The following is a 26,934-nucleotide window of genomic DNA, read 5'->3' on the forward strand; positions in this document are numbered from 1 at the left end:
GTCTGTTTTTTCACTCATTTTTTCATGTGTCTCTATATCTTCCTACTGTATTTTCCACAGCATGCATCCAATGACGTGGGATGTAGCCCACGAAAGCTTATGCTCAAATACATTTGTTAGTCTCTAAGGTACTCCTCGTTCTTTTTGCGGATACAGATTAATACGGCTACCGCTCTGAAACAAAAATTATTGATTTTTCACCAATTCACTCTTGTAGACCTTCTCAGATCACTAGACTCGGATTCCAAGGATCTTCATGAACCACAAAATATCTTCACAAATAATTGACACAGGAACCTTAGCTAGATCAACAATATTGCTGGAAGAACATGCGATTACAGGAAGTGGAGTTAGCTTTGTTAAAGAGACTGGTCTTTGTTAAATGAGTTCTAATAAAAAGTCAGCTTCCAACAGTTAACAGACAATGGTAACTGAGATACTGAATTATTTCCCTAAACTTAAAATGTGAAAAGTCATTCCTCTTGGTGACAGGTCCAAGTTTGCTAGTCTGAGTTTTAAATGATCATCTCCTGAATTCTAAAGCAGGGGTAGGCAACCTATGGCATGGGAGCTGATTTTCAGTGGCTCTGCATTTTAAATGAAGTTTCTTAAACATTTTAAAAACCTTATTTACTTTACATACAACAATAATTTAGTTCTATATTATAGACTTATAGAAAGAGACCTTCTAAGAACATTAAAATGTATTACTGGCACGCAAAACCTTAAATTAGAGTGAATGAATGAAGACTCGGTACACCACTTCTGAAAGATTGCCGACCCCTGTTCTAAAGCATATATTGTATTCTTATTTGGTGTGCATTGTATTTTCCTTCACAATAACACCATAAAAAAGTCAACATTTATCCCCAATATCAAATCACAGTATCTGGGACACTACTTCTGCAGAGCCAGTCAACATGAAAGTTCACTTCTCTCCGAATTTGAGCCACAATGCTGGGCAAATGTACCTTGCAAAGGATGTAAAGCTTCTCCCTGAAGCAGAGAGCTCTCAGTGATAACCTAAAAGTATGTGCAGCTTCAGTGCCCTTGTCACATTCTGTCTGAATTGGTGTAACAGAGATGACAGATTCATAGCTTTTAAGACTAGAAAGGACCATTATCATCTAGCCTGACCTCCTGTATAACCACAGGCCATTCTCAATTGTTGCACATCCTAGTTGTGGTGCTGATAGCTAGCCAGCTCAGATCACAACCTCAAGGAAGTGTTAAGTGTACTAATTCATTTGTTAGAATAGAACAAAAGGGAATGTTATCACATTATCTGTATATGGCATGTGCCCGGTAATTACATTTGCTTTAAATGCATGAAAGCTAGTAACATGATAAGGTTATTGTCTTCACCTGTTTCCTGTGATTACTATCTTTCTACTTTATTGACCCTAGGTCAAAGGATGTTTAGGGTTTAGATGTGAATTTATTTGATGTGTAAACTGCATATTAGCTAATGAAGTATTGTTCCTGGCTGTCACATTGTTCATAGAAACTAATTGTCTTGATGTCTGTAACTAAATGTATTATGTATGTCTCTAACTAGATGGCCCATCAGGACTGAAGCCTTAGAACTTCAGATGAGAAGGTTAACTTCAAAGCATGGCTTATTGTGTAGGACTATGAGAGATCCACAAACTTTGAGTCAACAAAGCAAGAGCCCATGGTGTGCTAGGAATGCATTTATATTATTAAATTTCATCCCACTTCTATTTTTCCAGTCCTCAAGGTCAACCAGTTCATCCTGGTTATACTCCGATTCTTCTTTGTATTGATGATGCCCCCCAACTTTGAGTCATCAGCATATTTCATTAGCACACCCCTTCTTTTTTGTGCCAAGACGGTTAATGAAAATATTAAATAATATCAGTCCAAAGGTTGATCATTGAGGAAGTCCGTTAGTAACCTTCCTCCAACTCAACAGTTCTCCTTTCAGCACAACCAATTGTCTCCACATTATTCAGTTCCTTATCCACTTTACAATTCCTATACTAATCCCATTCTTCTCCAGTTTACCTAATGATTTCCCATATAGTACTATATCAAATGCTTTACTAAAGTTCAGATAGAATCTACGCCATGTCCCTTAGCTAAAAAAAAACAGTTATCTTATCAAAGAAAGATATCAGGTTAGTTTTGCACAATCTGTTTTTGGGAAACCCTATGTTGCATTTTATCCCGTTTTCCAATTACTGCCATTCCCTTAGTTGTTCTTTCCTTCAGAATTTGTTCTAAAGCTTTGCATACTATTCAGGTCATACTAATGGGTCTGTAGTTGCCTGGATCCTTTCCCCCCATCTTTATAAAATATAAGTACTATATTTACTATTCCCCAATCATACAGTACTATCTACAATTTGATAAATATATCTTTATCATATATCTTTCTACCAGATTTGCAATTTCATGCATCAGTTCTTTCAATATTCTGGGATGGAGATTATCTGGTACCTCCAATTGGAGCACATTAAGCTCTGAGTTTTATTTCCACGACAGATGTAGTCATTTCCATTTTTTTACACTCATTCCCATGCATTCTCCTATTTTTACCCCCCCCCCATGTTTAACATTAGCATCCTTAACTGAGGAAAGTATTTATTTACTTTGAGCCATACCCAGATTATCCTAAATCTCTATCCCATCCTTGCTGCTTAGCATCCTCACTTCTTTTCTTCGCGTTCTCTCTCTCTCTCTCTCTCTTTTTTTTTTTTTTTTTTAATATCCTTTGTTAGGTGCAACTCAGCTTGACTTCTGGCAATTCTCACTTTATCCCAACAATTTCTGGTCTCCAAGATATAGCTTTCTTTGCAGATAAATACCTTCTTCCATTTTTTGGAGGCCCTCTGTTTACTCCTAATATCCTTTTTGAAGTGGTTATTCTTCCAGTTAGAAGGAGCCCTTCCCTAAATGTTTTTCCCTCTTCCTTGGGATGCAAAATATGGATAGTCCTTGCATCTTTAACTTAAAGAAATTCCAAGCCTCCTCCACATTTAAGTCAATCCAGATGATCTCACTGCCTACTTCCCTTAAATTTTCAAAGTCTGCTCTTTTGAAAACCTTGGTTACTGACCTGTTCTTGATTATCCTTCCATTAAATTTAAATTAAATCAACAAAACATCTAGAAGATAATAAGGTGATAAGTAACAGTCAGCATGGATTTGTCAAAAACAAATCATGTCAAACCAACTTGATAGCTTTCTCTGACAGGGTAACAAGCCTTGTGGATTGGGGGAAGCGGTAGACATGTATTGGTTGACTTTACTAAAGCTTTTGATACTGTCTCACGTGACCCTCTCATAAACAAACTAGGGAAATACAGTAACTCCTCACTTAACATTGTAACTATGTTCCTGAAAAATGCAACCTTAAGTGAAAATGTTAAACGAATCCAATTTTCCCATAAGATTTAATGTTAAATCTTATAGGAAGGTGTTAGGTTCCAAATAAATTTTTTGGGGGCAGACAAACGGCATTATATACTGTATAGTACTGTATTGTACTGTGGTTGGGAAGTGCCCCTGGCTTACCTCACACAGGCGCAGCCTGCTGCAGGCAGCAGCTTCCCCAGAGAAGAACAGGTGCCGACTTTGCCAGGGGCTGCTCCTCTTCCTGTCCCCGCTCCACTCCAGGCCCACCTCTTCCCAACCCCACTCCACCTTCTGTCCAGAGCATGCTGCATCCCCCCGCTCCACCCCCTGCCCCCTCCGAAAATCCTAGGCGGCTCATAGGACTTTCTGGGAGGGAGGGACAGGAGCAGAGATGCGGTGCTTCTCCGCTCCTCCCCATCCCTCCCAGCACTTTATGCTTAGGACTTTCTGGGAGGGAGGGCGAGCAGCGGGGAAGTGCTGTGTCTCCACTCCCCCTCCCTCCCAGAAATTCCTAAGCGCTGCCAAACAGCTGTTTGGCTATGGGGGAAGTGCTGAGAGGAAGGGGGAGGAAGCGGAGAAGAGGAACTTGTGCAATGCTCCCTTGTAAAGTCACTGCTCTTCCGCAGAATCTTACAAGGAGTGGACAGAGCAAGCAACCAAACAACGTTATAAGGGAGCATTGCACAACTTTAAATGAGCATGTTCCCTAATGGAGTAGCAACGCAACTTTGAAACAACGTTAAGCGGGATGATGTTAAGTGAGGAGTTATTGTACAACCTAGATGGACCTACGATAAGGTGGGTGCAAAATTGGTTGGAAAACTGTTCCCAGAGAGTAGTTATCAGTGGTTCACAGTCATGCTGGAAGGGCATAATGAGTGGGGTCCTGCAAGGATCAGTTCTGGTTCTGTTCAATATCTTCATCAATTATTTCGAAAATGGCATAGAGTACACACTTATAAAGTTTGTGGACCATACTAAGCTGGGAGAGGTTGCAAGTGCTTTGGAGGATAGGATTAAAATTCAAAATGCTCTAGACAAATTGGAGAAATGGTCTAAAGTAAATAGGATGAAATTCAATAAGGACAAATGCAAAAGTACTCCACTTAGGAAGGAACAATCAGTTGCACATACACAAACTGCCTAGGAAGGAGTACTGTGGAAAGAGATCTGGAGGTCATAGTGGACCACAAGCTAAATATGAGTCAACAGTGTAACGCTATTGCAAAAAAAAAAAAAAAAAAAAAGAACATCCTTCTGGGATGTATTAGCAGTAGTGTTGTAAGCAAGACACGAAAAGTAATTGTTTCGCACTACTCCACGCTGATTAGGCCTCAACTGCTGTACTGTGTCCAGTTCTGCATATCACGTTTCAGGAAGGATGTGGACAAATTGGAGAAAGTCCAGAGAACAGCAACAAAAATGATGAAAGATCTAGAAAACATGACCTATAACGGAAGATTGAAAAAAATTGGGGTTCTTTAGGTTGGAGAAGAGAAGACTGAGAGGGACATAACAGTTTTCAAGTACATAAAAGGTTGTTATAAGGAGGAGGGAGAAAAATTATTGTTCTTAACCTCTTAGGATAGGACAAGAAGCAATGGGCTTAAATTGCTGCAAGGGCGGTTTAGGTTGGACATTAGGAAAAACTTCCTGTCAGAGTGGTTGTGGAATCTCCATCATTGGGGATTTTTAATAGCAGGTTGGAAAAACACCTGTCAGGATATGGTCTAGATAATACTTAGTCCTGCCTTGAGTGCAGAGGACTGGACTAGATGACCTCTCAAAGTCCCTTCCAGTTCTATGATTCTATGATAAACTGAGGCACCAAAAATCACTAGTTTTTGCAAATTGATTGCTTAATTATTTGTTCCATTATCCTTCCAGATACAGAAGTTAAGGTGACTGGTCTGTAGTTCCCCGGGTTGTCCTTATTTCTCTTTTTATATATTTGCCCTTTTCCAGTCTTCTGAAATGTCTCCTGTCTTCCAAGACTTTTCAAAGATAATTGCTAATGGCTCAGATATCTCCTCAGTCAGCAACTTGAGTATTCTAGGATGTATTTCATCAGGCCCTGGTGATTTGAAGATATCTAACTTGTCTAAGTAATTTTTGACTTGTTCTTTTCCTATTTTAGACTCTGATCCTACCTCATTTTCACTGGCATTCACTATGTTAGATGTCCAATCGCAACCAACCTTCTTGGTGAAAACCGAAACAAAGATATCATTAAGCACCTCTGCCATGACTGCTTAACCTGAGCCATTTTAAAGTGGCCTGGGTTTCAAGAGGGCAAGGACTCAGCATCTCTGAAAATCAGGACCCTTTAAGATTTCTCAAGCTAGACACCCCAAAATCACTAGCCACTTTTGAAAATCTTCACTCTTCCCCTCCCTCTCTCCTGATACTACTTCAGGGATCAGTAACCTTTGGCACGCGGCTCGCCAGGGTAAGCACCCTGGCGGGCCAGGCCGGTTTGTTTACCTGCCACGTCCGCAGGTTCGGCCAATCGCGGCTCCCACTCTCCGTGGTTCGCCGCTCCAGGCCAATGGAGGCTGTAGGAAGCGGCGGCCAGCACATCCCTCGGCCCGTGCCGCTTCCCGCATTCCCCATTGCCCTGGGACGGCGAACCGCAGAGAGTGGGAGTAGCGATCGACCGAACCTGTGGATGTGGCAGGTAAACAAACCCGCCCGGCCAGCCAGAGTGCTTACGCTAGTGAACCGCATGCCAAAGGTTGCCAATCCCTGTACTACTTAGCCATGTTTCCCAGAGACAGTTATCCCTAGAGCACCTCCAGATATTGTTCCAGTGCAATGTTATTTGTCTTTGGAGTACACTAGGTTTTATCAATTGCTAGTTATTCTAAAACTGATTCTGAAGAGTCATATGACACAAGAAAGTCTGTGCTATCCCAACATTTACCATACAATAATATCTAAGCATAGATATTATGTTTAGAATTATTTATTATTCAGATACTACTTTGTGCTAGCAGTTGTAAATGTGGACTTTAAGGACCTCCACGGTAATTCAAGGTGGAGAAATGTACAACTATAATTTATTAACTAAATTGTGACACTACTTCAGATGCAGCTGTTATCACTTTGAAATGAGCCATGTCAACCACAAAAATTAGCAGCTGTATTTCCATATAACATTAATTAGCAAACTGTGATGAAATATATTTAGCAATGCATATTAAAAATTTAAGGTGCGAAATACTACAAATGCAAGCTACTTAACTAATTTGCTAAAGCTAAATTGGAACTGTTGAGATCACACTAATTTTTAAGCCATAGTCTTGCTATCAGAAATTTTAATTATAAACAGATGTCTATTCTTTCTTTTCCTGTTTTTGAAATATATGTCTAAAAATTCACCATGCACTACAATGCTCTTTTATGTCTTTGAATCTTATTTTAAAATAATGGCTAACTAATGACCCAAATAAAAAAACTACATAAGATATAGTCATATTTAAGGAAGCTGGGAGACCTCTGGCAAATGTCTTGCCAGCAATTGTGATTATTTCTTAGATTTATTTTGAAAGTAGCAAGCAATGTTATGATAAAAATTCCTTTGGGGAAAAAAAAACTTTCTGTGGCCTGTTTCTGAAACAGTAAATCTACTAAACTTTAAATTAAATTCAAAAATATAAAATGCTAATTAAAAATACAAGTGGAAATAAAAATGTTGACTACTTGCAAATGTTAAAACTAAAGATTACTCTTTTCAATTAAAATAATAAACAAGCACTCTTACTATTCACCTCATAATTAGTTTTAAATGCTGCACTGGCATTTCTCTTATAATTAACTTTCAGGGACAATGACATGTTTCATCCATTAAATTATAAACTCTACATTTTGAATCATCAGAAAGCTGTGCTACTTATCCTTTGCAAAAATTCAAACTGAATCTTAAAATGTCTTTCTTCTGCATTCTCTGATATCCTTTGACTTCAGTTATCAGCACAATGAGAAGTGCAATCACTATTTCACCACTTCATTTCTCTCAGCACTGAAATGGCGAGAAAATAAAGTGTCACATTTACTTAATGAATTGGAACTCAAGCAAGACATTTCAATCTGGCTTTCATATTAGGGCATGGCTGAATAGAAATGGGTTAACTGTCAATATTTTTACTGTCAACTTACATTTCTCTTTGCCCATGTCATTTTTTTTTCCAGCAGTGTTCCAATTATTATTAGGAACCGTTCCAGATTTAACTTGCCCATTGGGAAATGTACAAAGCAGATACACATGGATATCAGAATTATGTAAAAGGTCTTGCTTACCGAGTTTAGGAGCGTGTGGCAATTTGATATTAATACAAATGACCATAAAATGGAAATTTTTTAAAACTTTCAGTTAAATTTAGTTCAGGAGCAAAGATGAAACCAAAAATACTCAGAACCAAATAAGCCTTTTGTCTCTTGATAAACAAGATGGAGCTCAGCGTTCATAGATATAACATGCTCATGCTCCAGGACAGCAACAACTGCTCAGAACAGTAATATCCTGATAGTCAATCCACAAACTGTAGCCTCTTGGCAGGCATCTATCTTTCACCTGCTTTCCTAACCAGAGAAACAACCTCAGAATTTTGGCAGACTAGGGCTAATAAAACTCATGGAGGAAAAAATGGTCGCAGACCTGAAGGTGTGAAAATACTTAGGACCCCAGTGGTCCTAGATTTCAGTTGTGCCAGAGATTATAAGAAAAAGCACTACACAGACAATTGTCATTTTGGACAAAATCATCTTCATTTTTTGTCTTTTGTCCCAGGGCTCCCAATCTGTCCCAAACAGCTGGGTTTGAAACTTGAACAGGACATGCAAAACAATGAAACACAGACAAGGGGATAGATATATAAGTGGAAGACCACAACTTAATGATCTTTTAAATTTAATGGGGGTGAAGGACTAACACCCCACTTCCCCCCATCTCCCTGCCAAAAATCAGGCATTTATTTTTATTTTGGTTCAGTCTAGTGTTAGATGGCCTCCATACCAAATAATCAATATTCATGCTGGACCCTCTTCAGACTAAACCCTAACATTCACCCCACCTCTGAATCCTCTAACCTTTCCCCTATGACAGAGAATGAGAAATGTGAAAGGTACTTCAGTTTGTAAAAACATAGGGACTCTCCTTCCTCCTCCAGGCTAGTAAGGTCAATCAGTTATCCTTCTGAGTTTCATGTCTACCTCTGGGAGCTGGCCCCTTTGACATCAGTCACACAGGGTGTCAGTAAACAGCTTGGTCACAACCTCCACCTCAGTAGCTAATTTCTGCCTCCCATCAATCCCATCTCTAAGGTCTTCCAACAACATATCAATTCCCATGTCTGACAAATGTGCTCATCTTTCATTTAAATCTCAGGAAAATCATCCCAGATTTTCGTGTATGTCATCACCACACCACCAGTGTCCAAGATGACTCTGGTGACATTTCAGTTCACAACCTTCCAGGTCTGATCCACACAAGCAAGACCTTTTGATCAGTTTAGACCAAAGCACATTTGATATCCAGCCATAACTGTAATTCAACATACATTCCTGCTAAATTCTGACTCTGAAATTCACTCCAGCACAAACTCTAAGATTGCTCTCCCCTAAAAGAATAACATGTATGTGATTCACCCATCAGGTAGCCCAGAAGCAGCCGGAACTGGTCCCACAAGATGCCCTTCTCCCAAACCACTGAGGATGGACAACTTCAGCCCCGAAGCCGAGTGGCGACCCGCTTGCTGTTCTCCTACCCTTTTGTGGGCTTGGTGGACTCTAACGCCTGTAAACCCAGATATCCACATTGTTTCTGAGATTTCCAGAAAACTATAAGCACAAAAGATTTAGCTCATACTCTCCCCCTGTCCTGCTAGTCCGCATTACAGGGTCGGCATAAGAAATAACATTCCTATCGCCAGAGCCCTGAAGCTTGAACCCCTCTGAGAATCAAATGCCTTCAAAGCTGCAATGTAACCACACCAACACACCTGAATACTGTGTAACAACATTTGCTGGACTGCACAGGTAGGCTGACACGTTCCTCAATACTGCAGCAAATGGATACCTGCTTAGGTAACTACCATCCCAAAGTATAATATAAAGTCTGGCTCTTGAAAGTAGAGATAAATACAACAGTGCATTTTTATGTACAAAATTATTCACCACACAGAGATGTATTTCCTTGTTGGGGGCAGGAGGCAAAGCTTCCAGCTTTAAGCTTGTATGGAAAATGCACACAGAAAGATTATTCAACCCTGTTTGACTATAAGTTCATAGTCTCAGGTTTGGCACCACGTAAACACACCTCTAAAATCCAAACAAAGGGAACTATTTTGGTTTATAATTAAATAATGTCTTTCCAGCCGCAACAACAAAAAAAAGGAAATATTCCTTTTTGTAGCTTGTGAATCATTAGGACAGTAGGAAAACAATGATTATCCTGAAAAATGAAATTTCAAACTATAATCTACTTGGATTTAGAATGAGGACTAATCACTCTCCTCACATTCAGCTCAGGCCTTTCTGGAATAATGGGTATGTAAGCTAGGTAGCCAAAACATAAAACTAAGCCCTGGTTTACACTACGAGGTTAGGTCAAATTTAGCCGCGTTTAGCCGCATTGCTTGTAAAATCGACCTAACAACCAACCCCATTCCGTCGACCTAAAGGGGTCTTAAAATCGACTGCTGTACTCCTCCCCGGTGAGGGGAGTAGCTTTAAAATCGACCTTGGGTCGAATTTGGGGTAGTGCAGATGCAGCGTTGTACAATTAAACGGTATTGGCCTACGGGAGCTATGTGACCACTCTGGACAGCACTTTCAACTCCAATGCACTAGCCAAGTACCCAGGAAAAGCCCCGGGAACTTTTTAATTTAATTTCCTGTTTGGTCAGCGTGGCGAGCTCAGCATTACTATGAGCAGAGGATATTAGGGAGCCAGAGATTCAATGTCAAAGCAGCTATGAGATCATAAGTCCACCCAGAAGAGCTGCAATTCCCACATGCAGACTGAAAAAACCCCAAGAAAATAAGCCTAGATGATTACATTAAGAGCCTGGATAAAAGCTCTGGCTAGAAAAGGAACAGTTTAGCAAGGCAGTATGTACACCACAAGTATTAAAAATTCCAAAGGATTGAAACACAAGATGAAAATTCAGAGGAACCCATTTTGGAGAACTTTCTCCACCTGAACATAAACAAATGGCATAGTTACTCATCTTCTGTTCATGTTGATACCAATGCTCATCTCTAATGTTTTTTCTGCAACTGTGAACTCTCAATACAAGATATGAAAAGTAGTTTTTTACATTACATTTCTCCCAGCCTCTTGGTAACTTGGGAATATTTGGCAACAAGTCTTCTTAATGAATCAGTTGTAAAATTCATAGTTTGCATCTTTTATTCATTGGGGTCAAAGGTATCACATTCCTTCTGTTCTTTTTTCAAGGAAATTATGGTCTAAGTGGCTCAGATATGGTCGCTCTAAAGTGAATTAGAAAAGCCATGAGAGCTATATATTAACTTAATAAGGGAATATGAACTCATATTCCCTAAGATATTTTTGCTTGACTCTGCAGAAAATAAAATTACCAACTTGTGCTCTTCAGTATAAGTCAAAATTCTGAAGTTCTATCTATTCAGGCAAATATAGATTTTAGCCCTGCCAATGCATTATTCTTCTAAGGATATTGATAAATTTGGGCAGCATTTTGCTACTAAAACAATGTTATTGCTGACTTATTCCTCAGTGTGTCAGGAACACATTGGTGATATGTCAGCCCCAAACATCTTTCCTAGCAGCTTCATATAGATGTTGAACAGAATTTGTGACAGATGGAAGCTTGTGTGACTATGTACAATCCCTCATGAAAGATAAGCCAAAACACTGCTGCCTGGGATCTCTCACAAAGGAAGGGCCGGGGGGGGGGGGGGGAGGGCAAACAATAAAAGGATCATTGTATCAGTCTCTACTGGAGGTTAATAATCTTTTATAAATCAAAAGATATAAAAATTAATAGATTTATTAAAATCAGCATCTTACTCTGCTCCACTACCTGGAGGAAATCACTATTAACAGTAACTGACTTAGTCCATACCTAGGTCTGAAACCAGATGAAAGAGGACTCTAGAAATATATAGCCTCCAAGTTTTGATAGAGCAACTTTACCACACCTTTCCTGGCAAACTCCCCTAAAAAGGGTACATTTAAAACAAATCAGTAACCTGAAAGACTGTTAACATCCTGTTTTATTGTACTGCACTGTATATAGGTTTTATATCACAGTCATCATTATAGTATCTGAACACCTTCCAACAGTGCATTAAGCAACATAACTAACATTGGCCATGTGTTTGTTTTCTCATTCTTTTCCCAAGGGTAGGTATGTGTGCAGTAGAATGTTTTGGGTTTTTTTGTGTTATAAAATAAAACTAATACCTACTTTTCCATATGTTTATATTAGAAAAGGCAAGGTTGAAGAAATGTGCCTTGAACTTAGAATGGAAGTTGTTTTTCCCCCTGAGTACCGCCCAACTACCACCTGTTGAGGGCAGCTGTTATTTTGTGAGGGTGAAATTTAACAATCCCTATCAAAGAGCAGCCCAAATGTCTCTGTTAACCTTAACTAGCTGTAGAACATATTGTTCCATCTCCAAGATCATTAAAGAGTGTGTGCACCTGACTTGCACATCAGCTGCATAAACGCACCCAAATATGCATGTACAAAAATATCTTAAGTTTGGGGTGCATGCAAAAGCACATATGAACTTTTGAACATTAAGGCCTAATTATTGTATTTACACCACCAAAAGACTTCAGTTATTTGCCATAGAGCTAGTGGGGAAACTAGAATAAGGGTGGGATTAACTTCAATGGGGGCAGAATTAGGCAAACAATGAGCATTTATGAAAATCCTACCACAGTAGTCCAGCACTACGTTAGTAACTACAACATAAAAATATGCATCTTGTAGCTCCACTACTTATGCTGCTTTTACAACAGTAAGGCAAACTGTGTACCTGTTTAACCATACAAACCAGAATAAATAAAATGTCAGGGAAAATAGGACTCTCTCTTTTATTTAGGCAACTAGCTTCACACTGCACTATTTCAACAGTAGCCCTCCACCAAATGGACCAAGCAATCTCATGAAGCCTACTAATAAGCAAGAGATAAACAGGCTGGCCATGACTCTGACCATTACATGCCCACCAGACATTGCCAAAAAGATATCGTCCTTGTGGGATCTCTCTATGCAATTTTCACTCCAGCACTAGAGGTTCTGACCCATGGCTGACCTCCATGAACGCCCTCCTGGTCATAAGTCTTATCTAAAATCTGGGCTGGGATCCTGTATATAACATATCTATATATAGGTGCATGTAAAATCTTGTATCCTACTCATTATGGAATAATTTGAATACCTGGTAACAAAACAAAAAGTATTCTGTTTGTAATTTGTTTATTATACATAAAGCTTACATTATTCCTAATAATTTTGCAAAACCACATGTACTAAATCAACAGATATTTTCCACAGCATGTTATTCCTTTTCTTTCCCTTTGTTTCCTTCAACTATCTCTATTAATTGCTATTGCTTTTTCCATTCTGTATTACTAGTTTGTTCCTTTCTCTTTTCCATTAATTAACCGCCTTCACTCGTCTCTTGTCTTTCTTGAGAATGCAGAGAATTTGTGTTTTAAACAATTTTAGAGGCACCTCATGTTTAATACTATATATGTGCTCACGTGCTCTCCTGCTGCCTCTGCCATTTAAATGCTAACCCAATATGCTCCTCCGGTGCAATGATTGATGATGCCGTGGCCGTTCATATTGCTGATGAAGGAAAAAAGTTGTGACTGAACATACTGAAGCTGAAACTAAGTGTGTGTTTGTGGTGGGAGTAACGCCAATAGCTTAAACAGAGGTCAGAAACAAATAAAATCCAGTTGCTCTAGTGCAAAATACACGAGAGATATTTTAGAAAGTAGATATTTAACAAACATAAAATCTTGGTCAGATAAGATAACTGGAAACTATTTCATCACTTGTTAAGAAAATGAATATTCAAATACATTTTACTTTAATGAAATTATCTGGAATACTGTAAAGTAACAGATATAAAAATTACAGGCAAAATGTTTAGGAGTGCCAAAGGGATTTAGGAGCGTATGTCCCTTTGACTTTCAGCGAGACTTAGGGCTGGTGTATACTGCACAATTAGGTCAACACAAGGCAGCTTATGTCAACCTAGTTGTGCACATGTTTACACCCCAACTGGTCTCCCACCTTTCTAAGCACCCCCCATGCCAACAAAAAAGTAACCACCAACTCCCTGAGTGGCATAGAGAAACGGTCAATGTACTTAGGTCAACGCAGTGCGAGTGTAGATACTGCATCAGTTATGTTTAAAGATAGGATTTAGTCACCAAGATCACAGAAGCCGCACAAAATTTTTGAAATCTCTTTTCCTGATTGTCCAGCTTGATGAACACACCAAGCTGCTCTCCATTGTTGAGTGCACCTGCCCAGCTGAACGTGCCCGCACCATGCTCCAGACACACACCTGCCAGGACTAGACAGCAGATATTGGATCTCCTGGGCTGGTGGTGAGAAGAAGCTGTGTAGGCACAGCTCTGAACCAGCTATAAAAACATCTACATCTATGAGCTGATTGCTCAGGGAAAAGGGTACTACAGGGACCAGCAGCAGCACCACATGAAAGCCAACAACCGGCGGCAGGCATACCAAAAGGATAGGGAAGCCCCAAAGTGTGCAAAGCAGCAGACCGGTGGCTTTTAAAAAGAGCTGCATGCCATCCTCAGCAGAGACCCCACCACCATCCCCAAAAGCACCATGGATACCACCGAGGAGCCCAAGTAACAAGCCCCTGCCATGAACAGCAAGGAGCAGAAGATGGTGGATGAGGAAGGAGAAGTATAGGGAACAGGTGACCAAGGGATCCAGCTGCGCAGAGAGTCAGGACCTGTTTTTGACTCCACCACAGTCCAGCCAGTTGAGCACGGATGCAGTGGAAACAACTGGGGTAAGTGTGTAGATAAACTTCCAATTACAGAGATGCCCCCAAAGTAGCAGGACACAATCTTTTGACTTCTCATTCATTTACTTGTATTAGAAGAGGTAGCGGTGCAAGCATAAGAGGTAGAGTATCTATCTGCTTTTCATTGCCCTTTTTAGTTGGCACATGAATATCTTGACTTTTTATATGGTCTTGCATGACCTTCTCATAAACAAACTAGGGAAATACAACCTAGATGGAGATACTTCAAGGTCGGTGCAAAACTGGTTGGAAAAATCATTCCCAGAGAGTAACCATCAGTGGTTCACAGTCATGCTGGAAGGGCATAACGAGTGGGGTCCCCCAGGGATTGGTTCTGTTCAATATCTTCATCAATGTTTTAGATAATGGCATAAAGAGTACACTTATAAAGGTTGCAGACAATACCAAGCTGGGAAGGGTTGCAAGAGCTTTGGAGGACAGGATTAAAATTCAAAATGATCTAGACAAACTGGAGACATGGTTTGGAGTAAATAGGATGAAATTCAATAAGGACAAATGCAAAGTACTCCATTTAGGAAGGAACAATCAGTTGCACACATACAAAATGGGAAATGACTGCCTAGGAAGGAGTGCTGCGGAAAGGGATCTGGGGGTTATAGTGGATCACAAGGGAAATATGAGTCAACAGTGTAACACTGTTGCAAAAAAAGCAAACATCATTCTGGGAATTATTAGCAAGAGTAGTGTAAGCAAGACACAAGAAGTAATTCTTCCGCTCTACTCCGCACTCATTAGGCCTCAACTGGACTATCGTGTCTTATTCTGGGAGCCACATTTCAGGAAAGATGTGGATAAATTGGAGAAAGTCCAGAGAAGAGCAACAAAAATGATTAAAGGTCTGGAAAACATGACCTCTGAGGGAAGATTGAAAAAATTGGGTTTGTTTAGTCTGGAGAAGAGATGACTGAGAGGGGACATGGTAACAGTTTTCAAGTACATAAAGAGTTGTTACAAGGAAAAGGGAGAAACATTATTGTTCTTAACCTCCGAGGATAGGACAAGAAGCAATGGGCTAAAATCGCAGCAAGGGCGGTTTAGGTTGGACTTTAGGAAAAACTTCCTAACTGTCACAGTGGTTAAGCACTGGAATAAATTGCCTGAGGTTGTGGAACCTCCATCATTGGGGATTTTTAAGAGCAGGTTAGCCAAACACCTGTCAGGGATGGTCTAGATAATACTTAGTCATGCCTTGAGTGCAGGGGACTGGACTAGATGACCTCTCGAGGTTCCTTCCAGTCCAGAAGCAATTTGTTATGTACAAAGGAGGTCCCTTGAATCCTCCTGAGAGATCTCGATGAAACCTTCATGGATGTACTTTGCAGTCCTCTGATGAAGTTTTCTAGGGAGGGCTGCCTTATTTCTTCCTCCACAGTAGGACACTTTCCCATGCCACTCAGCAATAACGTCAGAAGGCACCATTGCAGAACTCAGGCTAGCAGCATACAGGCCTGGGCGACTTCAGGACACCAATAGCAGCTGTGCTCTCTCTGCCTTTGTTACTCTCAGGAGTGAGATACCAGCTAAAAAATCACCACCGCCTGTGGAAAACGATCCCAGTATCCGGTGTCACTACCCTATACTACTAGAATCATGCAACCAAGCAAATCTCTCATTTCCTCTACCCCCAGCAGGCCATACTCAACAGGGCTGATGCAGTGACTGGTGCTGTGCACAAGCAATCCGAAGCAGAAGTGACAATGTGGTGCTTAAAACTTCTGGGGAGTGAATTCAGCATCTTAAGTTTCACTTTCTGTCGTGAATGTGCTGACAAATGGTACCTCTGGGTGTTTTATCTTCAGCTGCTATCACTGCAGCCTTCAGGGTCTCCCCACTCCAAACCCACACAATACCTGAGCCAGAAAAGGAGGAGAAAGAAAAGGACTCGGGATGACATGTTCCAGGAGCTTCTGCAAGCCAGTCCTACAGTGGACCGTGAGCACAGGGCCTGGAGGATGAATACTGCAGATGGGCCTGTGAGAGCACAGGGCCTGGAGAAGGAAAGGGCAGAGAGGAGAAAGGCACAGGAGTCCCTGCAGGAAAAGGAAAGGGAGATGCACCAGGACATAATGGGGCTTCTCAGTCAGCAAACAGATGCTGCAGACGCTGGTGAACCTGCACGTTCAAAAATCCTGGGCTTGCCTCCCTCTGCAGCCCATTGAAAACTCAATATTGAGATCTCCCAACAGCCTCCCCCCAATATTCCACATGACATCGGGGTCACTGCAGTACCCCTACCACTCCACCTTGGGGGACATTAAAGACAATCACAGCTTCACAAACAGTGATCAGTGAAAGCCACAGTTAGTGTATGGGTAGCTGAAATGGACATGAATGTTCGTTCCTCTCTTCAGTTTTTAATGTATGTGTTTTAAAATTGCAGTGGGTTTTTTTCTGTATTGATTTTGTTACAGAACAAAATTCCATTTGGAACAGAATTAATCTTTATTAGTTCAAAATATATGCTGCCAAGTGCTCACTAGTTTTGAAAGCAACCAATTACCTGTTACTGCACAATGTCACACAACTCATAGGATCATTCACAAACAAAATTAATAGGTGCATTGAGAATGCTATATTCCTACATATTCTGCAATCACCACACAATTCCTACCAGGCCACAAAAGTGCAGACCCACACACTACTCTGGCTCACTGTTAAAATGGTCTTTCAAAGTCTCCCTGAGCTGCACAGCTCTGCACATTGAGCTCTTCTAATAGCCCTTGTCTCTCGCTGTACATATTCAGCAGATGTCTACTTCACCTCTGACCCCCAGTGGAAACTCCCCCCTGTACTTCACATATATTATGCAGCACACAGCAGGCAGCTATAACCATTGGGATATTTTTCTCACTGAAGTCCAATCTTGTGAGTAAACAATGCCAGCGACCCTTCAAATGACAAAGCTCATTCAACTGTCATTCTGCACCGGCTGATTCAGTAGTTGAATTGTTCCTTGCTGCTATTGATGTGGCCAGCGTACGGGTCCTAGCACAGTGCTTTGGATGGGGCGTGAGGGCCCAAGTCTCGCTGCAATTCAGCTCCAACTCCTGTCATTTTGCAGTGTAGACACAGGTCAAGCTGCAGATCTTAGTGAAAAGATCTGCATCAGTAGTCCCCAACCTTTTCAGTGTGGTGGGCGCCCGTCGACTAACCACCAAAGAGTGCAGCCGCCAGACAAGCAGCTGCCGAAATGCCACTGAGAAGCAGCAACGCGAAGAACCGTTGCTGCCGAAATGCCGCCGAGAAGCAGCGTCATCAAGAGGTGTCGCCGCTGAAATGCCACCGAGAAGCGCCGCTGCTGAAATGCTGCTGCTTTTCGGCAGCATTTCGGCGGCAGGGTGCTCCCTTGTCAGTAGGTGGGTGCACATAGATGTCCCGGCAGGCGCAATGGCGCCCGCGGGCACCGCGTTGGGGACCACTGGTCTTCATAGTGCATTACGGACACGTTAGCATGGTTGTGAAACCGATGTAAACCCAGGCGTATAATGCAGTGTGGACACTCAAGCCCAGACTGGGAAAACGCCAAGTACACATGCCCAGGTCCTACAAACCCAGGCATAGTATACAGTGTAGATATACCCACAAAGTCACTCCAACAATCTGATTTAAATTCTTTTGAAAACTTTACCCAAGTTGTATAGGAGTTACCCCAAACCATATTTAGAGATGGTATAAACCAGGGGTAGGCAACCTATGGCATGCATGCCAAAGGTGGCGCGTGAGCTGATTTTCAGCCGCACTCACACTGCCCAGGTCCTGGCCACTGGTCAGCCCTGGCCCTGGCCACCAGGGGGCTCTGCATTTTAATTTAATTTGAAATGAAGCTTCTTAAACATTTTAAAAACCTTTTTTACTTTACATACAACACTAGTTTAGTTATATATTATAGACTTATAGAAAGAGACCTTCTAAAAACATTAAAATGTATTACTGGCACGCGAAACCTTAAATTAGAGTGAATAAATGAAGACTGGGCACGCCACTTCGGAAAGGTTGCCGACCCCTAGTATAAACCATTAAAATAGGAAGGGTGGAGGAAAGGAAAACAGCTGATTCCTTCATCCAAAGTATTAGAATACCCTGGAAAGATAGCAACAAAAAAGTCTGTACAGAGCTGAGTTCAATGAAAAAAATCACAGTCAGAAAGGACAATGTGATATACGAAGGCTATACATTAAAAGGGAGAAATGTAAAAAATTTACTAACCAAAAAATATATTTTGCAGGCTTATTGCCCTAATGAGGCCAATGGAAAGGCCAGAATGAACAGGAAGGTACATCACGTGCAGACAGATAGCCTAACAGAAGTCAAGTGCAAGCTACAACCATGCAGCGAGATAAAAATTCACAGAAAGAGCCAATAGGCTAATGAGAAAACTGATGGCCACTGAACACATGAAGTTGTAATAGCAGCTGTAGAGCAGTTCCACTAGTGCTTCATAGTTGGGAGTGGAAGAACCACCCCTACACTAAACCTTGCTAGTGCAGTTTGGCACAGGAGGATAGGATTTCCTATTAACATGAATGTATAGGAAGTTGTTTGATACCAGAAAAACTCCATAGTCCTGGCTATAAAATTATTCTCTCTGTTTGACTGAAATAAAGATGTAGTTCTGTACAGGCCATGTGTAAAGAATTCTATGGTTTCTAGATTACATATATGTAACACGATCAATTCAAAATACTGAATCAACAGATTTTTAAAATTTAGATAATTATCTTTTATGTTAATTGTATGTTTAACATTTCAGATAGTTATACATTAAAAACAACCTAGGTATGACTTACAAAGTACAGCACAATCCTACACAGGAGGATTCACAATTTCATATTGATAAGAGACAGATAAAATGGATTACAACATCCCCCTGGAAATACTAAGTATTCCATTTAAAACTTGATTTAGTGGACTGTGACATAATCATAATAAACTGGAATTAAATCAAATGCAGACAATCAGGTGGATAATTCTTTTTCTCACGTGCAGTCAAAGCATTAAAGCTGTGCTTCTGAACAGAAGAACATAATGTTCTATATACAACCTAGTTACATGAACTCTAAGGAGAAACTATGCAGAGCAATAGGCATTAGGGTCATATTTACTGCAGTGAAAAGTAATATCATAAGCACACCTGCTCCATATATTTTTTGGGGGTAAAAACAGTCTGTTTGGAGTCAGTACAAATTACATGTTAACAGCCAGGGCTACAGATGAAAGAACAGCTTGTATGCTTTGTTAAGTTCAGCTCTTATATTATAAAATATATCACAACCTGTATGTTTAAATAAAGATTTAAATGTTTTAAACGGGAGCTTGAATTCCAAATGCTACCCTACCTTTTTTTCCTTTTTGCTGTCAATTGCTTCACTAATTATGGTTATACTAACCTCAGATATACCACTGTCAGCTCTGATTGATGCCAATAGCCCCTTTAATCAGATCTGACAACTTTCAGCTAGTGTCTGTCTCTTGGGGCACAACCAACCAACCTGTTCACTTTAATGTCTTCCCTATGCTCCTTTTTTATGCTCCTTTTTTCTCTCTTTTGCTGCCCCCTCTTCTACAGAATAAATGCATTCTATTGCAATAGCAATAAAATTCAAATACATAAATAAATACGAATGTACATAATTATGCACTTTGAAGCATGATCATGATTGTATTTGGTTCAAGGATGACAACTTCCATTTACTGGATAAGAATTTACTATTAACAGGAAAGATTTCAAGTACAAGGGTATTTCCTGAGAAATCTACTGGCATTTATGAGAAACTTCTAAGATGACCATTTGTCCTTTATCTCAGACCATGTTAAAAAGAAGTTGTTTCAGAGTAACTTTTCTCTTTCCTATAGTTATCTTTCCTATACATTCAATAATAAGGGGCTGTTTTAATTAGCAATAATGCAAAAGAGAGAAAGCGCTATGAAAATGCCTTTTTCCTTAATCAAATATAAGTGTAACGGCAATTTTTGTACCTTTTGAGACAATAGGGACTGTCTCAAAAAGTACAAAATGGCCAACAATGACTTCTAATACAGTTATTTAACAGTGTAATTTAAAATACAAGCAAAAATCCCACTAGAAGTTTATGTAGTTTGCTACGTAATTTTAAATATTTGTTTATGGGCATCTCTCCAGGGTTCATCACAATATCATCTGGGAGTATGTCTACACTGCGTATGGGAACAAGCCTCTCAGGCCAGGTAGACATACTCAGGCTAGCAGGGCTGGAGCTAGCGCATTAAAAGTACCAGTGTGGATGCTGCAGAGACTGGGGCTAGCCATCTGATCTCTGACCCAGGAGGTTGTGTGGGCTTGAGAGTTTGAGCTTCAACGTCCACACTGCTATTTTTAGTATGTTCGCTCGAGTCCAGCTAGTGTGAGTCTGTCTACGTAGGCTGGGAGACTTATTCCCAGCTGAAGTATAAAGATACCCTGTGTTCCTGAGTATCTATAATTAGCCATTAATGTTAAGTTCCAAGCATCCTTAATTAGTTGCCAATTTTTTAAATTTATGCCAGAAAGAAATGTGAGTTCAGTCCCAGCAAGTTGGTACTAAAACAAGTTTAAAATCTCTTTCTCAAATTGCTTCAGGTCATCACTACACTGCAATGCCAGCCCGAAATATAGTGGGATCCCATTCTCTGGAATGTAAGTATCCATCTTTTTCCTCAATTATCCAGGAATTGCTCTTAGAGTGCAGGGCTTTTTTTTTTTTTTTTGGCTAACTGTTCCTCTCTTTAACCATACTCCTGGGATAGGGTCCTGCAACATTGGCTTTTCTGAGTTAGTGTCACAATACGATTACTTTGGAATGCCACACTGTAATCATAACTAAGGAAGGCTGCTGTTCTCCCACAGGTTGAACAGGGGTGGAGTGAAGGGGAAGAACAGATATCACAATGATTAAGGCTCTTAATGTACTTATTCACAAAACTACAATACAAGCACTAAATATTTTACTTCCATATATTAATCTGCACTCTAGAGAAAGTTATGTATTCAAGTGATCAGCTAATGGGAAATAGTGAACCTACAGTACAGAACAACTCATAACTGGGAGAATATAAGCCTAAATGTTACTAGAAAGTATCCTGAGACCTACACAGTTACACCACCGCTGCATAAAAGAAAATCAGTCATTTGCATTCCTGAAGGATTTGCTACCTGGCCATAGCAAACGTTTATTATGCAACCTTAAATTGCAATTTAACTGCAGTATTCACAATTCAGACCACCAATTAATTCAACATTTAATCGACGAGTGCTCACAAATTATTGTTTGGTTGGGTTAAAAATCTCTCTGGAAATATGGTACTATTTTTAACAACCTCTCAAACGTTAGTTCTATGCACACTTATTTCAGTCACAAACATGAAATAAATTAACATTAATGCATGTTTATATTTTACATAGGTATAATTACTGAAATAGCCTGTAAATATTGTGATTTCTATAAATGATTCTTAAGGACTTTCACTGTGATGGAGTTGTGGAATCAGAATACACTTTATATCTATAAGCTATAAAATAAATAGGAATTATGTACAGACATTTATCTGTAGTCTTATTTAAGGTAAAGTTATTCCTTTTCCATAAATAATCATATTAAATGCTAAAGAAAAATACACTAATTGTGGAAAAAAGCAAACTAACTTAGAGAATGTAACCTATAAACTGCTTTAATGTTGCTTTAATGTTATTTTCTTAATTTAAGTCTATGAGAGATGACCACACACGTAACAGGCCAGAAAATGTTAAATAAATCTGGTAAAGATCCAGAAAAAGCAAATACTAACAGAACATGTTTCCTCTCTACCCCCTCCACTCCATTCAAATAAGCCATCTTTCTTCAGAGGAATATTCACTCAGCAGGCACAGATGTTATTCTGCAATTTTTACAGCTAAATCAAAGATAATTGGACTTGTGAGTACCTTTAAATTGTACTCTGGGAAAAGGGTCTAGCTTAATGCATCATTTGCATTAACTATAAAGACTGCTTTTTTATCTTTTAAAATTTATAGTGCTTTTTTTGTATGTGAGGAAGCACAAAACAGTTATACAGTAGTTTTATAGACATATGTGGATTTCTTTGCACAGAACATTTTAAGTTATTTTATGAGAGACCATTAAATCTTGCAAAAGTAAAAAATAATCAATAACCAACACCAGGGAATCTACAGTGCTACAACTATTTTTTAACTAAGCTATCAATAAAAGTAATGAGACATTCTTCAAAAGGGGACTCTCTTATTAGTTTTCTTAATAGTCTGCCTTCTATGCAGACAAATGGCTTTCTTTGGCAACATTATCAAAATATTTGTGTTATATTTGGTGCTTTAAATAAGTTGCTTGATCTCATTAACTATATGCCTATGAGCAACATCATTTCATAACACTAGTTATTCAAGCCTCAATCTATTAGCATTTTATATAAGAATTCTAAATCTTTTTAGATCATCTTCTTTTGAGAAATTCAGGAACTATTTATTAACTTCTCTTACTGTGGCTTTCAAGCTAACATTAGGATTTCCAGCCTTGATCTTAAATTAGAAAATACAAAATCACAGCTGTATTTCCCCACACTGGTGTTGGCTAGAATTTTTAATACATTTCATAGAGTGTCTTCTGCAAACACAAAACAGACCCAAAATTAAGGAACTTCTCCACATGCAGGACAGTGTCTAAATTAATTTGTATTGTTCATTGTTTATTACTACACACAGTAGTCAACACCACATGCAATTCAACTAGAAAAGGCAAAAATCTAAAACTGGAAACACAGGCATAAATACCAATGTTGAATAACATGATTAACAATAATAGTTGACAGAATTGTTGGGTGTTCTTGAAACCCAAAAGCTTCGGTGTTTTCCATCTAGATTATAATAAATCTAATACTGAAGTGGCTTATTTAACTGTAATTGAATTGATTAGCATTACATCATCATTCCTTGATTTATGAAGCAATATGGACAGCACTGTATTGAGGTGTATAACTGTATTTTATTTTAGGTGCCCTAAGTAATGCATGCCTGAAACACAAATCTGACCACGCAGATTTTCACAAAATGCAGAAATTTAAAATATATCCTTCCATACAGATATATTTCTTGTGTCATTCTTTAGAATACAATTGGCTTAAAATAATGTGTAACTTGCTTAATTTCCAATGAGAGAGAGAGAACTGCTGGCCACTAAATTGCTGATTATTCACACGGAAGTATAAAGACAAACATTTATAAAGCATAAATGTCATTTCCTGAAGGAAAGCAAGTGGCAAGTGAGGCATTCCCAATGTCTGAACAAAATAGTGTAGTATGGGCTGTTCTTTTAACAATCATTCTACATACATAAAAGGATTAAGGAAGCTACCAGCAGAAACTTTTAAATATACACTGTAGTATTACAGGTGTAATATTAGGATGGTATTCATGTTTAGGTACATGGTTAAGGGGCAATTCTATTACTTTCTAGTAAACAAAGTAATGAAAGTCGCTGAGACAGATCTAATGCTAAGGCCTCTAATAAAAACTCAACAGTCATTTATTGAAAATACTACAAAGCAATAAGGTTATAGCAATTGTTAATATTATATTAGAAACCATAACATGATAAAGATTTCTTTTTTAAATGTTCTTCCCCTGAGAGGGGTCGACCTCTTTTTTTGGTGTGGGTGGTTTTTTGTGTTTGTTTTTTTGTGTTTCCCAGTGATATTCACCTTGTGCAACATAGCTACGAAATACATGTAAAGAAATGTAGAGCCAAACAACAATAGACTGTCCAAGAGCATGTTTCACATAGGAATACTTCATCAAGAAAGTAGCAAGAGCAGCAAAGCAGTGATGCATTTATCATTAGTACGGCTTTAATATAAAGAGATAAAGTTCAATTCGGGAGAGGGGTGGGGGGAGCTGTAATCATCTAAAATTCATCTCTTCTTGAATAGCAGATATGTAGTAAACAGCAGCACTAAGTAAGTCCAAGTCTACCCTTAAGTCAACCCCACTAAGTCGCTCAGGGGTGTTGAAAATCCACACCACCCGAATCATGTGATTAAGCCAACCTAACCCCTGGTGTAGACAGCACTAGACTGACAGAACCTAGCTACCATCTCTCGGGGAAGTGGATTAAGTACATCGATGGGAGAATCTCTCCCGTTGCTGTAGTGAGCGTATACACTGAAGTGCTGCTGCTGTACTGCTACAGCGTTTCTAATGAAGACGTAACCTAAGTTAGCGGACTTTGGGAAGGCTCAAAGAATAAGTTGAATGGGCTATTGAGCTTTGTACCTATAGGTAAAATGCTAAAGTACAATCCAGGTCAGTAATGATCTAAAATAATTTAAAACATATTCATTAGCTATATGAAATGAGTTGATTGCCTCAGTTTGACTCACTATGGATAGATATTTTCCTCCTGAAAGCCAACACCATGCTAGGAATCACTTTGTGTCCGGCAGTTTTAAATGAGAGGACAAAGATAATAATGTTGGTCATAGGCATTTAACTATCCCTCTTTCTACCTCAACTTCATGATCCCTCTAGATAAGTGTGGGGACACATTGGAAGGGCAATGTGAGGAAGCTGATTAGTCTGTCACTATTTCATGGGGGCTATTCAGTCTTCAAGTCCTCTTAATAAAGCATTAAACTTTTTAAAGAACATATAATCTCCTTTAGAAACACTATATAAAACATAGACCGGACCAGTACTCTAATAGCAGAATAACGGATCACTGCTCATTAGGCAGATGAGGTGCTATGAATGTTATTTATCACCCTGGTCACCCTTGTGCTATCTTCTGTTTGTTGTGTCCATCTGTTATTCATCTTATAGTTAGACTATAAGCTCTTCAGGGCAGGGAGAGTCTCTGCATTATATGTCTGCACAGTGCAGTTGGAGCCTCTAGTTTCTACTAAAAAGCAACAGAGAGTCCTGTGGCACCTTTAAGACTAACAGATGTATTGGAGCATAAGCATTCATGGGTGAATACCCACTTCATCAGACGTATTCACCCACGAAAGCTTATGCTCCAATACATCTGTTAGTCTTAAAGGTGCCACAGGACTCTCTGTTGCCTTTTACAGATCCAGACTAACACGGCTACCCCTCTGATAGTTTCTACTACAATACAAATAAAAAACAATAAATGGATGTAAATTTTGAGTTCAGGATTGAACCATGTGTGGCCACACTTGGCCAAATAGACAGTCATGAAACACCCCTGAGCGACGTAGCTGGGTCGACCTAACTTCTTAAGTGTGAACCTGGACTTAGTTTGTGCTGCTTTTTACTACATGCCTGCCTTTCAAGAAGAGAAGAATTTTAGATTATTACACCCCCCAAAAAATTAAACTTTATCTCTTTATACTGAAGCCGTATTAATGATAAATGCATTATTGCTTTGCTGATCTTGCTACTTCCTTGATCAAGTACTCCTGTCTTAAACATGCCCTTGGACATCTATTGTTGTTTAGCCTTATGCTTGCCTACATAGATTTCCTAGCTACATTTCCCAAGGTGAATACCTTTGGAAAGAATTTTAAAAAAAAATCCCACAACACATTAAAAAAGAGTTTTGTGACGTAGGTAAAATCTGAAAATAGGGAAGGAATGTCCTTTTAAGGATTGAGAGAGTCTCCAAAGATAACCAACCCCCCTCTCACCAAAAATATAATTCTAACCCTAACATTAAGGATTTAGAGTATAAGCCACAATGCAATCATAGTATACCATGTCATATTATAATTGCAGATTTACTAAACTAATAGCAATATATTTTTACATTCTTAGAATGAAAAAGGGCTTTCATTACGTACTATAACTTCTCAAACAAAATACACCACATTGTAGTTTGATAACACTTAAAGTCAAACTAGGTTTCTTCCTAAAATCTTACAATGAACATTAGTTTCATTCAAATGCAAGCTGTTCCAGTTTTTATTGAAATAAATCTTTTCTACGCATTTTTTTTTCTGTAAGTAAAGTTGATTCTCCAAGATATTTCTACAATTGGGAGAATACTAAAAAAAAAAAAAAGTTGTGTGAATATTAATTTGAATTTCAACACAAATTCAACACACTTTCAATGGTATGCATTCAATTTCTATTTGCTTTCTGCAAATATCCTAGCATGAATTTATTAACCAAGCATTCACTAAAAATGAATTTTAAAGAAATATTGCAGAATATTCATAGAAAAATGCCTATATTCTCACCAGACACTGGATTCTAACAGTCAAGCTCATTGAATATTCAAAATGAACTCTTTTCAAGTGAAATATAACAAATTGTTTCAAAAAATTATTTCACAGTTTTTAATAGCAAATTAATTTGAGAAAATTACAATCTGTTCGCAGTTGATACTAAGAATAAAAGACAAGCATCATTAAAAATATGCATTATAAAATTATTCACTCGTTTTCAATAAATACCTTATCTTGTATATCTCAGAT

The 26,934-nt window shown here is 39.1% G+C and overlaps 1 protein-coding gene across 2 annotated transcripts in view; it reads right to left on the reverse strand.

Moving 5' to 3' along the window:
* The window catches only part of ASCC3 (activating signal cointegrator 1 complex subunit 3), a 495,794-nt gene that overhangs the window by 328,559 nt on the left and 140,301 nt on the right, over window positions 1-26,934 (reverse strand). The window lies entirely within an intron of this gene.

The sequence above is a fragment of the Chrysemys picta genome, chromosome 3, assembly GCF_011386835.1.
Source record: "Chrysemys picta bellii isolate R12L10 chromosome 3, ASM1138683v2, whole genome shotgun sequence".
NCBI classification, from domain to species: Eukaryota; Metazoa; Chordata; order Testudines; family Emydidae; genus Chrysemys; species Chrysemys picta.